General features: G+C 33.8%; 1 long non-coding RNA gene across 1 annotated transcript; it reads left to right on the plus strand.

Annotated features, from left to right (window-relative positions):
- Nucleotides 1-3,505: 3,505 nt before the first annotated feature.
- Nucleotides 3,506-6,708, plus strand: LOC130462735 (uncharacterized). Its single transcript, XR_008923447.1, has 2 exons — nucleotides 3,506-3,808; nucleotides 6,390-6,708. It is a non-coding gene; the product is annotated as an uncharacterized lncRNA (long non-coding RNA).
- The last annotated feature ends 3,406 nt before the right edge of the window (nucleotides 6,709-10,114 follow it).

Consider the following 10,114-nt stretch of genomic DNA (forward strand, 5'->3'; position numbering starts at 1 on the left):
TTAAACTATCAAAACATTAAGCATAAATTAGGTGAATATTACTAAAGTGAAATTCCTCGCCACTACTCGTGTCCAACGATCCCCGCAGTACCTAAAATGGAAAACAAAACGGTGAGCCGAAGGCTCAGTAACGACTACCCTAGCAACGTAAAATTCATTTCAACTCATTTTATTTAATAACACAGGGAGAATAGAATAAGTAAAACATTTAATAAAACATCATATTAAATTCATTCATAAACTTTTAATGAAAAACGTCATTCATAAACTTTTAATTAACATGCTAGTTGTCGGCAAGTACGAACCGTGAAGGAATTCTCCACTGGGCCTGGGCCCGGGCCCATAAGAGCCTGGGCTCATTATCGTAACATGGGCCTGCGTCCTGAGCCTGGGCTCATAAACCATGGGAGCCTGGGCTCGTAATCCATGGGTGGACAGGTGTCCGTGGTGCATGCATGACCGATAGATAGAAAGATGGTAGTTTATATACCGCCAGACAAACCAGGTCTTTCACTTTCATTTATCATGTTGTATGTAATTTTACCAAGCCTTGGCTTGTATTTCAGTTGAAATAACATAACTCTTTTTAGATCATAAAACATCATTTAGATCCTGGGATCCATAAAACATTATTTCATTCATGGTTTCTCATAAACATCATTTAGATCCTGGGATCAATAAAAATATCATTTCTTTCATAGCATTGCATAAACACCATTTTATGAGAAACTCAATCAAATCATATTATAAAGAATAATTCAAACAAATCATAATTCATTCCCACAATCCTTAAAACATGTCAAAACATTTAATTCATAAATCCAATCATAACATCATAATTTCATAATACATTTAAAAGGGGATTGCGGGTACTAGCAATAGCCGTTACCTCAACCGTAGTTTTATACTTCCCGTCTGATGGATCGTTCTTCCTGAGCTCCAAGTCCGATTTCTTTCAGAATATTAAATTATTGAATTAGAACTACAACGGTAAATAATCTAAAATCAATATTTTATAAATAATAAATTTTATAAGCAATGAATTTATAATTAACGAATTTTAATAAAAAGTATAATTTCGAATTTTAATGAGAATATTATTATTAAACGAAATTTTAATCGAAATATATTTATAAATTTCATAAATCGATTTACATAAAATATTATATAAATTCGATTTTGCTAAAGCAAGCTAGTAATTTATTTTAGAAAAATTGATAATTAAACCTGAAAATAATAAATCATTTTATTAGTAAATAATTATATAATAAGAATTATTAAACATAAAAATGATAACATAGAAAATCTGAAAATATAATTTGCTTTTTAACTCACCAAAAGGCCCAAATGAGATATAGCCCAACCTATTATGTGTTTAAGGAGAATCAATTAAGTTTCAAATTGAAACTTAATTGATTTTGGTTTTCTGAGAAGGCAGGGAGGGCACGAAGCAGGGGAGCACGAAGGAAGGAGGAGAGGAAAGGAGGGAGGGCGGCTGAGCTGGGCGGCGCAGCCACGCGAACCCGCGCCAGAGGCGACGGTGGTGGTGGTTGTTTGCGGCGGCGCGAGGAGAAAGGGGAACGGGTGCGTGAACAGGGGAGGCACGAAGGGGAGGAGAGAGATGGGGGAGGAATAAGGTGGCTGGGTTGGGCGGTGGAGGTTGGATGAGCGGCGCAGAAGAGTTGCGCCGATGGTGGTGTTGGTGGTCGTCGGTGGGACGTGGCGTGGGTGGTGCTGCGAAGCGGGGGAGACAGGGGAGGTTCGAGGGGGCGTTTTCTGCTTGGTTCTGGGCGATTTCGGGTGGAGACAAGGGTGGCTCGCCGGGGTTTTTGGGGTGGTAGTTGGTTGACAACTGGTGAGGGTGGCTGGATTGCAGCGGTTGTGTGGCCAGGTGGTGCGGCGAGGCTGGGAAGGGAAATGAAACAGGGGAGGGGGCAGGGGATGCTTGCGGGGAAGGGAGAGGATGAGGGAGGTGTGGTGGTGCTCGAAGGTGGTTGGGGTGGTGGTCGAACACTGGTGATAGTGATGGTGGTCACGGTGGATGCTGAGACGGCTCGGTGGTTATTGGTGGTGGGTGTTTGTTGGTTCGAACAAGGGGGATGATTTTCAGTTCAATTGTTTGATTTTGGTTGAGAAACAAGATGGCAATTTGTGTCTGATTATAAAACTTAAAAGGAGTGAAGAAGAAGAAGTTCATCCCTTGGGGATCAAGCAATGAACCAGGACTGATTTGAGGGAAGGGGAGGAAGTTTGACTTCCTGGTTTATACGTGGAGAGCAAGGGAAGAAAAGAAAAGGGAATTTTGGTTACTTGAGGGTATTTTCGTAATTTCACATGGTTGGACTAAAATTTAGAAATTTTGTTGCTATTTTAGGGAACTACTAAAAATAGAAATATTTAGCTAAATTAATTCTTTATATAAAAAAAATAAAAATTAGTTGAATAAAATAAGAACGTTAAATAATTAATTTAGTTTCCGAATAAAATAAATTTAGAAATCCGAAAATAATTAAAATTCAAAAAGGTCATTAAGCTCGTAAATATGAAATTAAATTATAAACTGAAAAATAAATCGTGTAGCAATATTAAAAATTCAAGCAAAATAAAACTTCGTTAATTTAAAATAAAGTTCGAATTTAGGATTTAAAACGATTTTAAGCTAAATAAAAATAATTAGGCATAATTAATCGAGTTTTTAAAAATTCGGGGTATTACATTCTTACCCCCTTAGAAAAAGTTTCGTCCTCGAAACTTGAAAATTAGATTTATAAAGTGATTGTTGAAAATTGAAAACGCTTGAATAAAGGTATGATGTTTTATTTTAAAAACCAAGATCTCATAATTTCAATTCTGACAATATTGCATAAAGATCCAATAATTCCCTAAATACGTTACTTTCTAAGTTATTTCCCACCATACCGTCCACGTAAGCAAGGGAGAAAGAGAAGTATTTTTTTCCGGTTCAGCATTGAACCGCCATATGAGATAGCGGTTTCGTTTTAAAGCAAACCGCCATCTCAGATGGCGGTTCAATGTTATAAATCGCTATCTGAGATAGCGGTTTGCATTAAAACAAAACCGCTATCTCAGATGGCGGTTTGCTTAGTTGTAAATTATTTTTAACATGAATTACAGTTTGAATAGAAATATAACTTAGAAGTAACCTCTTGTGACATCAATTGCGTCTGTAGCTCAGTGGATAGAGCGTGTTGTTTCTAAGCAGAAGGTTGTGGGTTCGAACCCTACCTGACGTGCTTATTTCTTTTTAACCATTTCTTAATATTAATTATAAACATTACCAAATTTAACTTATCAACATTAGTGTTTCTAGGAAGGGCTAGACACTTCACCCTTCATTTGCAGCTCAGTGGATAGAGCGTTTGTTTCCTAAGCAGAAGCTCATAGGTTCGACCCCTACTTGACGAGGTTATTTTTTTTTTAACCATTTATAAATAGTGATTATAAACCGCTATCTCAGGTAGCGGTTTCGTTAAAAAAAGAGACCGGTTTTAATGCTGACGTAGACGGTATGGTGGGAATTAAGTTAAAAAGTGGCGCATTTGGGGGGAATTTGACGTTCTTTAAACAATATTAAAGAAAATCGTTCAATAGGCTATACCTTTTGCGTAATTGCTCATTCTGATTTTACCCTTCCTCCTAAGAATTTATTACAGGTTCATTTATGGTTTCACTTTCAAACTGTTTCTCTGATACAACTCATCATCACTGTCGGCATCAACTTCACCAGCTTCATTTTTCTCTATCCTCCATTGAAACTACCCCTTCAATCTCTAATTCAACGATCCAGGTTCGTCTTTTCAATTCTTGTACTCAATTTTGTTAGGTTAACAAATTACTTATTGTAGAATCGAAATTATCGACCTTGACTTTCTTTTCAGATCTAAGTTTAGGTTTTGGTCTTTTTGATTGGGTTTAGAATCTTTAGATACTTCAATTTGTGTTCGGTAAGTTTCTGTTGTAAAATTTTATGAGTTTCGGTGATCGATTTTTTGGTTTTGAATTTGTTTGTGAAAGAATTTAAAGATAATAAAATAAGAGAGTCTTTACATGTTCCCCGTAATAACAAAGAAAATGGGAGCAATCAAACCATCCTCTTTCGGTCCCCCTCCGCTCCCTGTCCCTGTCCATCTCTTCCTTATTTAATTATCAACTAGTTTGTGGTCCGGGCGTTGCTCCGGATTTTACTTTTAGTGGGATTACTTATTTTAAATATGTGCGTATGTGGTGCTATTATCTGATTTCCATGCAAGATCAGTGGCCGATCAACAAACTTCATTCCCATATCCGAAAATCAAAACAAAGTCGAGTTCTCTTCTTCATGATTAGTTGATTATTATACTCTTGTCAATGTTTCCCTCTTCCACACTCATAATTACACTCCATTACCCTAAGTTTTTATTTTTATTTTTCAAGCTTAAGTTGAGAAGAGAAGAATTGTACATTTATAAGTTAAGTAATTAATTTCCTTTTGTTTTTTTCCCTTTAATTCATTATTATTCATTTTAAAAAGGTTGTATTTATTATTTAAATAGAAAAATATAACATCATTGTGGCTAGCTAAGATGGTAAGAATGGTAACTTTTAATTCAAGAGGTCTAGTGTTCAATCTTTGCTACATGCTTTTTGGTTGTCAAATATATGTCATGATACTTAGTAGTGGTGATGTGGCGTAATAAGGAGGGATCTATGTGCAGGGCCGGTTCTGGGGCGGCGCGAGGTGAGCGACGGAACAGGGCCCCCAAATTTTAATTTTAAATATAGTGTAAATAGTTTCCTAAATCTACACAAAAACCAATGTGGAGCATTGGTTAAGATAACATGCTAATATGCAAGCAGTCTGGGTTCGATTCCCCTTCTCATCAAAATTCACATTTTTGCTTGATTTCCGGCACTTAGGCAGGTATACAATGTACTTTGACTGAGATTTTCCTTTTATTTTTTTATTTTTTCAAAAAACTTCCGCGGTGATTACTAGGCTACTAGAATTTGGGATTACCAATTACTGGGAAACACAAATTCATCCCTTTTTCCCATTCTCATCCAACTTTCAATAAAAAATTAATCTCTAATTTAATTTCTTTCCTTCAAATCATTTTCAAACAGATAAATCTTCCATGCTCCAATGAAATTGATAATTAAACTTTTTTTTTCACCCTAATTTCCCTACATATGCGATTTACAAATTCTTTCATTTTCACAAATAAAAATACAAGCTTGATTGTTAGAAATTCACTCTATTTTTTGGATACAATAATTGGGAAAAACACACAAAGCTAAGGATTACGAAATCTACTAATTTTTGGTACGTTTTGATAGTCTCATTATTTTTCAATTTGATTTTGCCAATAATTTTAATTAAATTATGTAAGTTTGATTTTGCCAATTATAATTTTATATCTGTGTTGAGTATTGCACATGCGTAATTGCGTTTTATTACAAATGTTTGATTGAATTATCAAGTATATAACATGCGTTGTTTGTGTTAATTTTGCTGCAAAATTGCAAAAATATAGTGGAGAATATTAACGGATTCCTTCCAAACCATTTCTTCTGGAACTTAAACATCAATTTTAACGGGCACCATAATAAGACAAATTCAGCACCGGTATACTGTGACAACTAGGGTGCTACTGCTAGATATAGCAGATTGTTTAACTCCCAAGCTGCTTCAACATCCAAACCACTCAGCCTTGGGAAATTTTTTATTTTGAAATTTTAATGAACTATTTAAAATTTTTTGTTTAATGAAAATAAAAATTTTGATTACAGAAATGAACCTAGGGTCCCATTTTAAGAAATGGCACAGGGCCCCATTATCGTGGCGTAATTATAGCCCCGGCACTGTCTATGTGGCACATATACGTTCTTATAAACGCCTTTTAATATATTAGTATAGATTGCAATTTGTTTTGGTTTGTTTTTTCTTGCATGTTAGATTTTGGATTTCCTTTTGTACATTCTTTTGTACTTGTCCTTACTTAAGATAATCCTTATTTCAGCTTTGATTTTATTTTGCCTTTTTCAAAGAAAGTCTAATATTGATGATTCAAATTTAATATAAATGTGAATGGCAAATTATTGGAGTAAACACATAATCTGAATTTTAATTCTTATTTAACTTTTTCATTGGTAGATTTGTAATTTGTTAATAGTGGCATTCGAAAATGCTAATGATTGTGATTTTTTAATTCATAGATTTTTAATTTATTTTCCGTGGTAAATATAGTACTCCCTATTGTTTATTGCCTTCATGCTCTTGCTTGCTGATAGAACAAGCTGCAAGACTGACATGGTCAGATGGTGCGTATCAATTATCAAAGGACACGAACTGCTAATAAGCAAAGGCATATTTTTTTTTTTTTTTCCAGGTCATTTCTACATCACTACCTTTGGAAAGAATGCATAAAGATATAGAGGATTATTACCACTATTTTTGGAGGGAGGCTACATCGCTGGTAATCAGTGGTATAATTACTCCATACTCGGGTTCAAATGGTAATTTCATCTCATGAGTTGAAAAGTCAAACAAAGTATTACATATGGGCAACAATGACAGTAATTAGTACAACAATGACAGCATTTTAATACAATAATAACAGTATTTATGCAAATAATGACAATACTTATATAACACTTGTATACATACTTTTACCCATTCATTTAATATGCAACACTTTTATCCATTCATTTAAGTGGTCTCTTTACTTTTTATATTTCATTACAGTTGTATACATAATTTTCTATTTTATATTTCAAAGCAATATCACTAGCAATCTTACGCAGTGGCGAATTGAAATATTGAAAATACACATATATTGTACGGAGTATCTCTATTTTATAAGAAATCGTCTAATGTCTGACTTTTTGGTGGCTTCTTGAATTTGTTTAAATGAAAAAGAAAATTTCAATTCATCTATATCTAGAAATGATCATTTCAAACCAAAAATTTTAAATCTTTCAATATATCTAAGCAACTACTCCACATACTACGTATAACATTTTTTTAAATATCACGCACGCATCGTGTGCATAAACACTGGTAGATACATACATTGGAATGTGTAACAATTGGTATATTGCATGAAACTCATATTTTGATTTTTCACCTAGTATTAATATCCCAGATTATTACGTGAATACCAATTATTTGTTATATTTTTCCATGAAATTATGTTTGAATCCTTTCCATGAATTTTTCTTTATTTTATTAATATCAATTTTGCAAAGTGAATATGTAAAACGCTATAGTGTTGAAACTTGAGATCGTAGGTTCAAATCTTATGCAAACCATCTTTCTATTTTTAAATGAAAGTGGATTGATGGCTGGACTCATGGGTTAAGAGAGAGCATCATGTAACACGTTGACTATTTTGAAAACGCTTTTAAATATGTAGCTTACACACCTATGTTAAGTGAGTTTATTACAAGGCCCCATATTTTTTTACTCGGATCCCTCCGAATCTAAATGTTTCTCCCGTTTAGAATCTTGACACTATTCATAATGGAAGAGAATCTTATGAATTACGTTCAATATATAAGAAAAACATAGTCATGTAGGGTCTTGTTTGATTCTTCTCAATGAGTACTTTAACCATATGTAAATTTTATAATTTTTAATAACACGTAACTAGAGATATTAACGATGTAAAATGTGTATTGACATGTGTGCCAAAGAGAAATGAGGAAAACATTTAGATTCAGAGGGAGTAGTTAAATTTTTTAGCGGTCATTTAAAGAGTTAAGGGAAGCAACTAATTCACAATTTTTAGACCTTTTTTTGTTGGGGCGTGTTTGGCGGTAACGATTAAGATAGCAGGTAGCGTTTTGATTTAGTAAAATTAAATAGCTAGTGGGTAAAATTATGAGTGTTTGGATAATGATACACATGTAGAGGTGTCAATTCGGACAAACGGGTCGGATATGGGTCAGGCTAATCGGTTCGGGTTGAATCATGTTCATTTGGCTATCGGGTAGGATTGGGTCGGGTTGAAAAATTAATTGTTCGGTTCGGGTTGGTAATTGACACGGGTTCATATCGAGTCAGGTTCATACCGGTGCAGTTTTATGTCGGTTCGGGTTGTAAACGACTTTAGTCGGGTTGTATAGGGTCGGATTTATGTCGGGTCGGTTCGGGTTGGAGCAGGTCGGGGTTTAAACGCGTTTATCCAGGTTGTAATAGGTTCATATTATCATATCGGGTAGGTTTCATGTCTGGTCATGTCATTCGGATACAAATTATAAACAATATCGGGTTAGTACTAAAATCATATTTTTCAATACGTTTATATTAGATAAGGGCGGTAGCTAAATTTTAAAATTAAGTGTTAAAATTTTAAGACCGGTAGAGTTAGTGAGTATATAGTTTACGACTTAGTTTTATCATACATAACGATGAACTAATGACTAATAGCATTTATCACTTCGTATTCATGACATTTATTGATGAATTAATAACTAATAACGTAGTAATTAACAATCGATAATAATGAACTAATACGGAATGAATTTGTAAAGTTTGTAAATACAAGTTTATCATATATTCTTACTAGTTTAGGGCCCGTGCAACGCACGGCTACTACTAAAATAATTTATTATTTTAATACTAACTAAATGACTTGTGATATTAGAAAAACATGAAAGTAAAAACGATATATGAAAAAGTATAAATTCAAAGTTGTGTAAAAAAAAATATTCAAATGAACTAAATTTGCATATTACTATACAAAGTTAAAAATTATAGTCGTTTACTTGTATGTAGAACGATCTAACAACGTTAACCAAACCCGAATGACTCAAGACCAATTTTCGAAAAGACCCGAGCATAACCGAGTTAGTCCAATACAACATATTTTGAATAGAGTACATAAAATCTTGATAAATAAACTTATATGTTAGTCTACTTACCATGTATTATTATTTTAATTAACATTCTTACTTACCAGTTACCATGTATTATATTATTAATAGTAGACTAACATTAGAAGTTTATTTATCAATATTTTTTATATTTCTATCAGATTAAAAAGTTATAATAATACATAAATAAAATTATATCATAAAAGAAAAAATAATATTGATTTAGCTTTCCTCCAATAATATATTATGCAGTACACATCTATAGTAATCAAAATATATTTTTATCTTAGTTTCCTAAAAAAACGTAATGTAATTTTATTTATTTTAAAGTAAAAAAAATAAAAAAGCATTTTGGCGGGAAAAAATCGCACCAGGAAATGACACGTGTCATTCCTGGTGTCTATTTTAGTACATAGATTGGTTTAAACGACAATGAGACTAACATGTTCAACAACGAAATGAGACAAACAAGTTCAATTGTTAATGAATGAAGTCGATTCAGTTAAAACAACATGTATATTGAAACAGTCCGGGTAATTAAACGAGTTACGGGTTGTAAACGGTTCGGGTTGTAAATGAGTTTTTCCCGAGTTGAAACGGTTCGGATTGAAACAGTTCGGGTTGTAAACGGTCCGGGTTGAAACAGTTCGGGTTGTAAACGGTTTTTCCCAGGTCAAAACGTTTTGGATTGAAATAATTCAGGTCATTACTGATTTTCGGGTCCATTCGGTTCGGGTAGAAACGATTCGGTTTGTCGCATGACGGTTTGTTATCGGTTCAGATCTTAATCGGGTTAATATTTTCGAGACTGTTCGGGTTCGTGTTGAATATTATCGGATCGGATCGGGTTTCGGGTTCCAACTCACGGGTTATTAACGGTTTGGATTCTTAACGATCGGATTAACCCATCGGGTTCAACGATTCGGGTTGAGATTGAATTGACAACTCTATGGTAACCCATGTGACACAACTCGCATCATCTAACACTCTCTTCCAAGCAGGTTACTATTATGAGAATATGAGGTGATATTTCCTCAAGACCTCAACACACAAAAACTTACCTACTTTGGGGGATATTTTAAGACCCCTTATAATCAGTAGAAGACCAGAAGTATCTATCAAACCATTGCGACCAAAGTATAAATATAAACCTCAGTGCATCAAAATGAAATCACAAAACTATAGGTCACTAAAGTAACAAGTAATTACTTAAATTCAGGGCACCGAAACGAAATTA

The sequence above is a fragment of the Spinacia oleracea genome, chromosome 6 (assembly GCF_020520425.1).
Source record: "Spinacia oleracea cultivar Varoflay chromosome 6, BTI_SOV_V1, whole genome shotgun sequence".
NCBI lineage: Eukaryota > Viridiplantae > Streptophyta > Magnoliopsida > Caryophyllales > Amaranthaceae > Spinacia > Spinacia oleracea.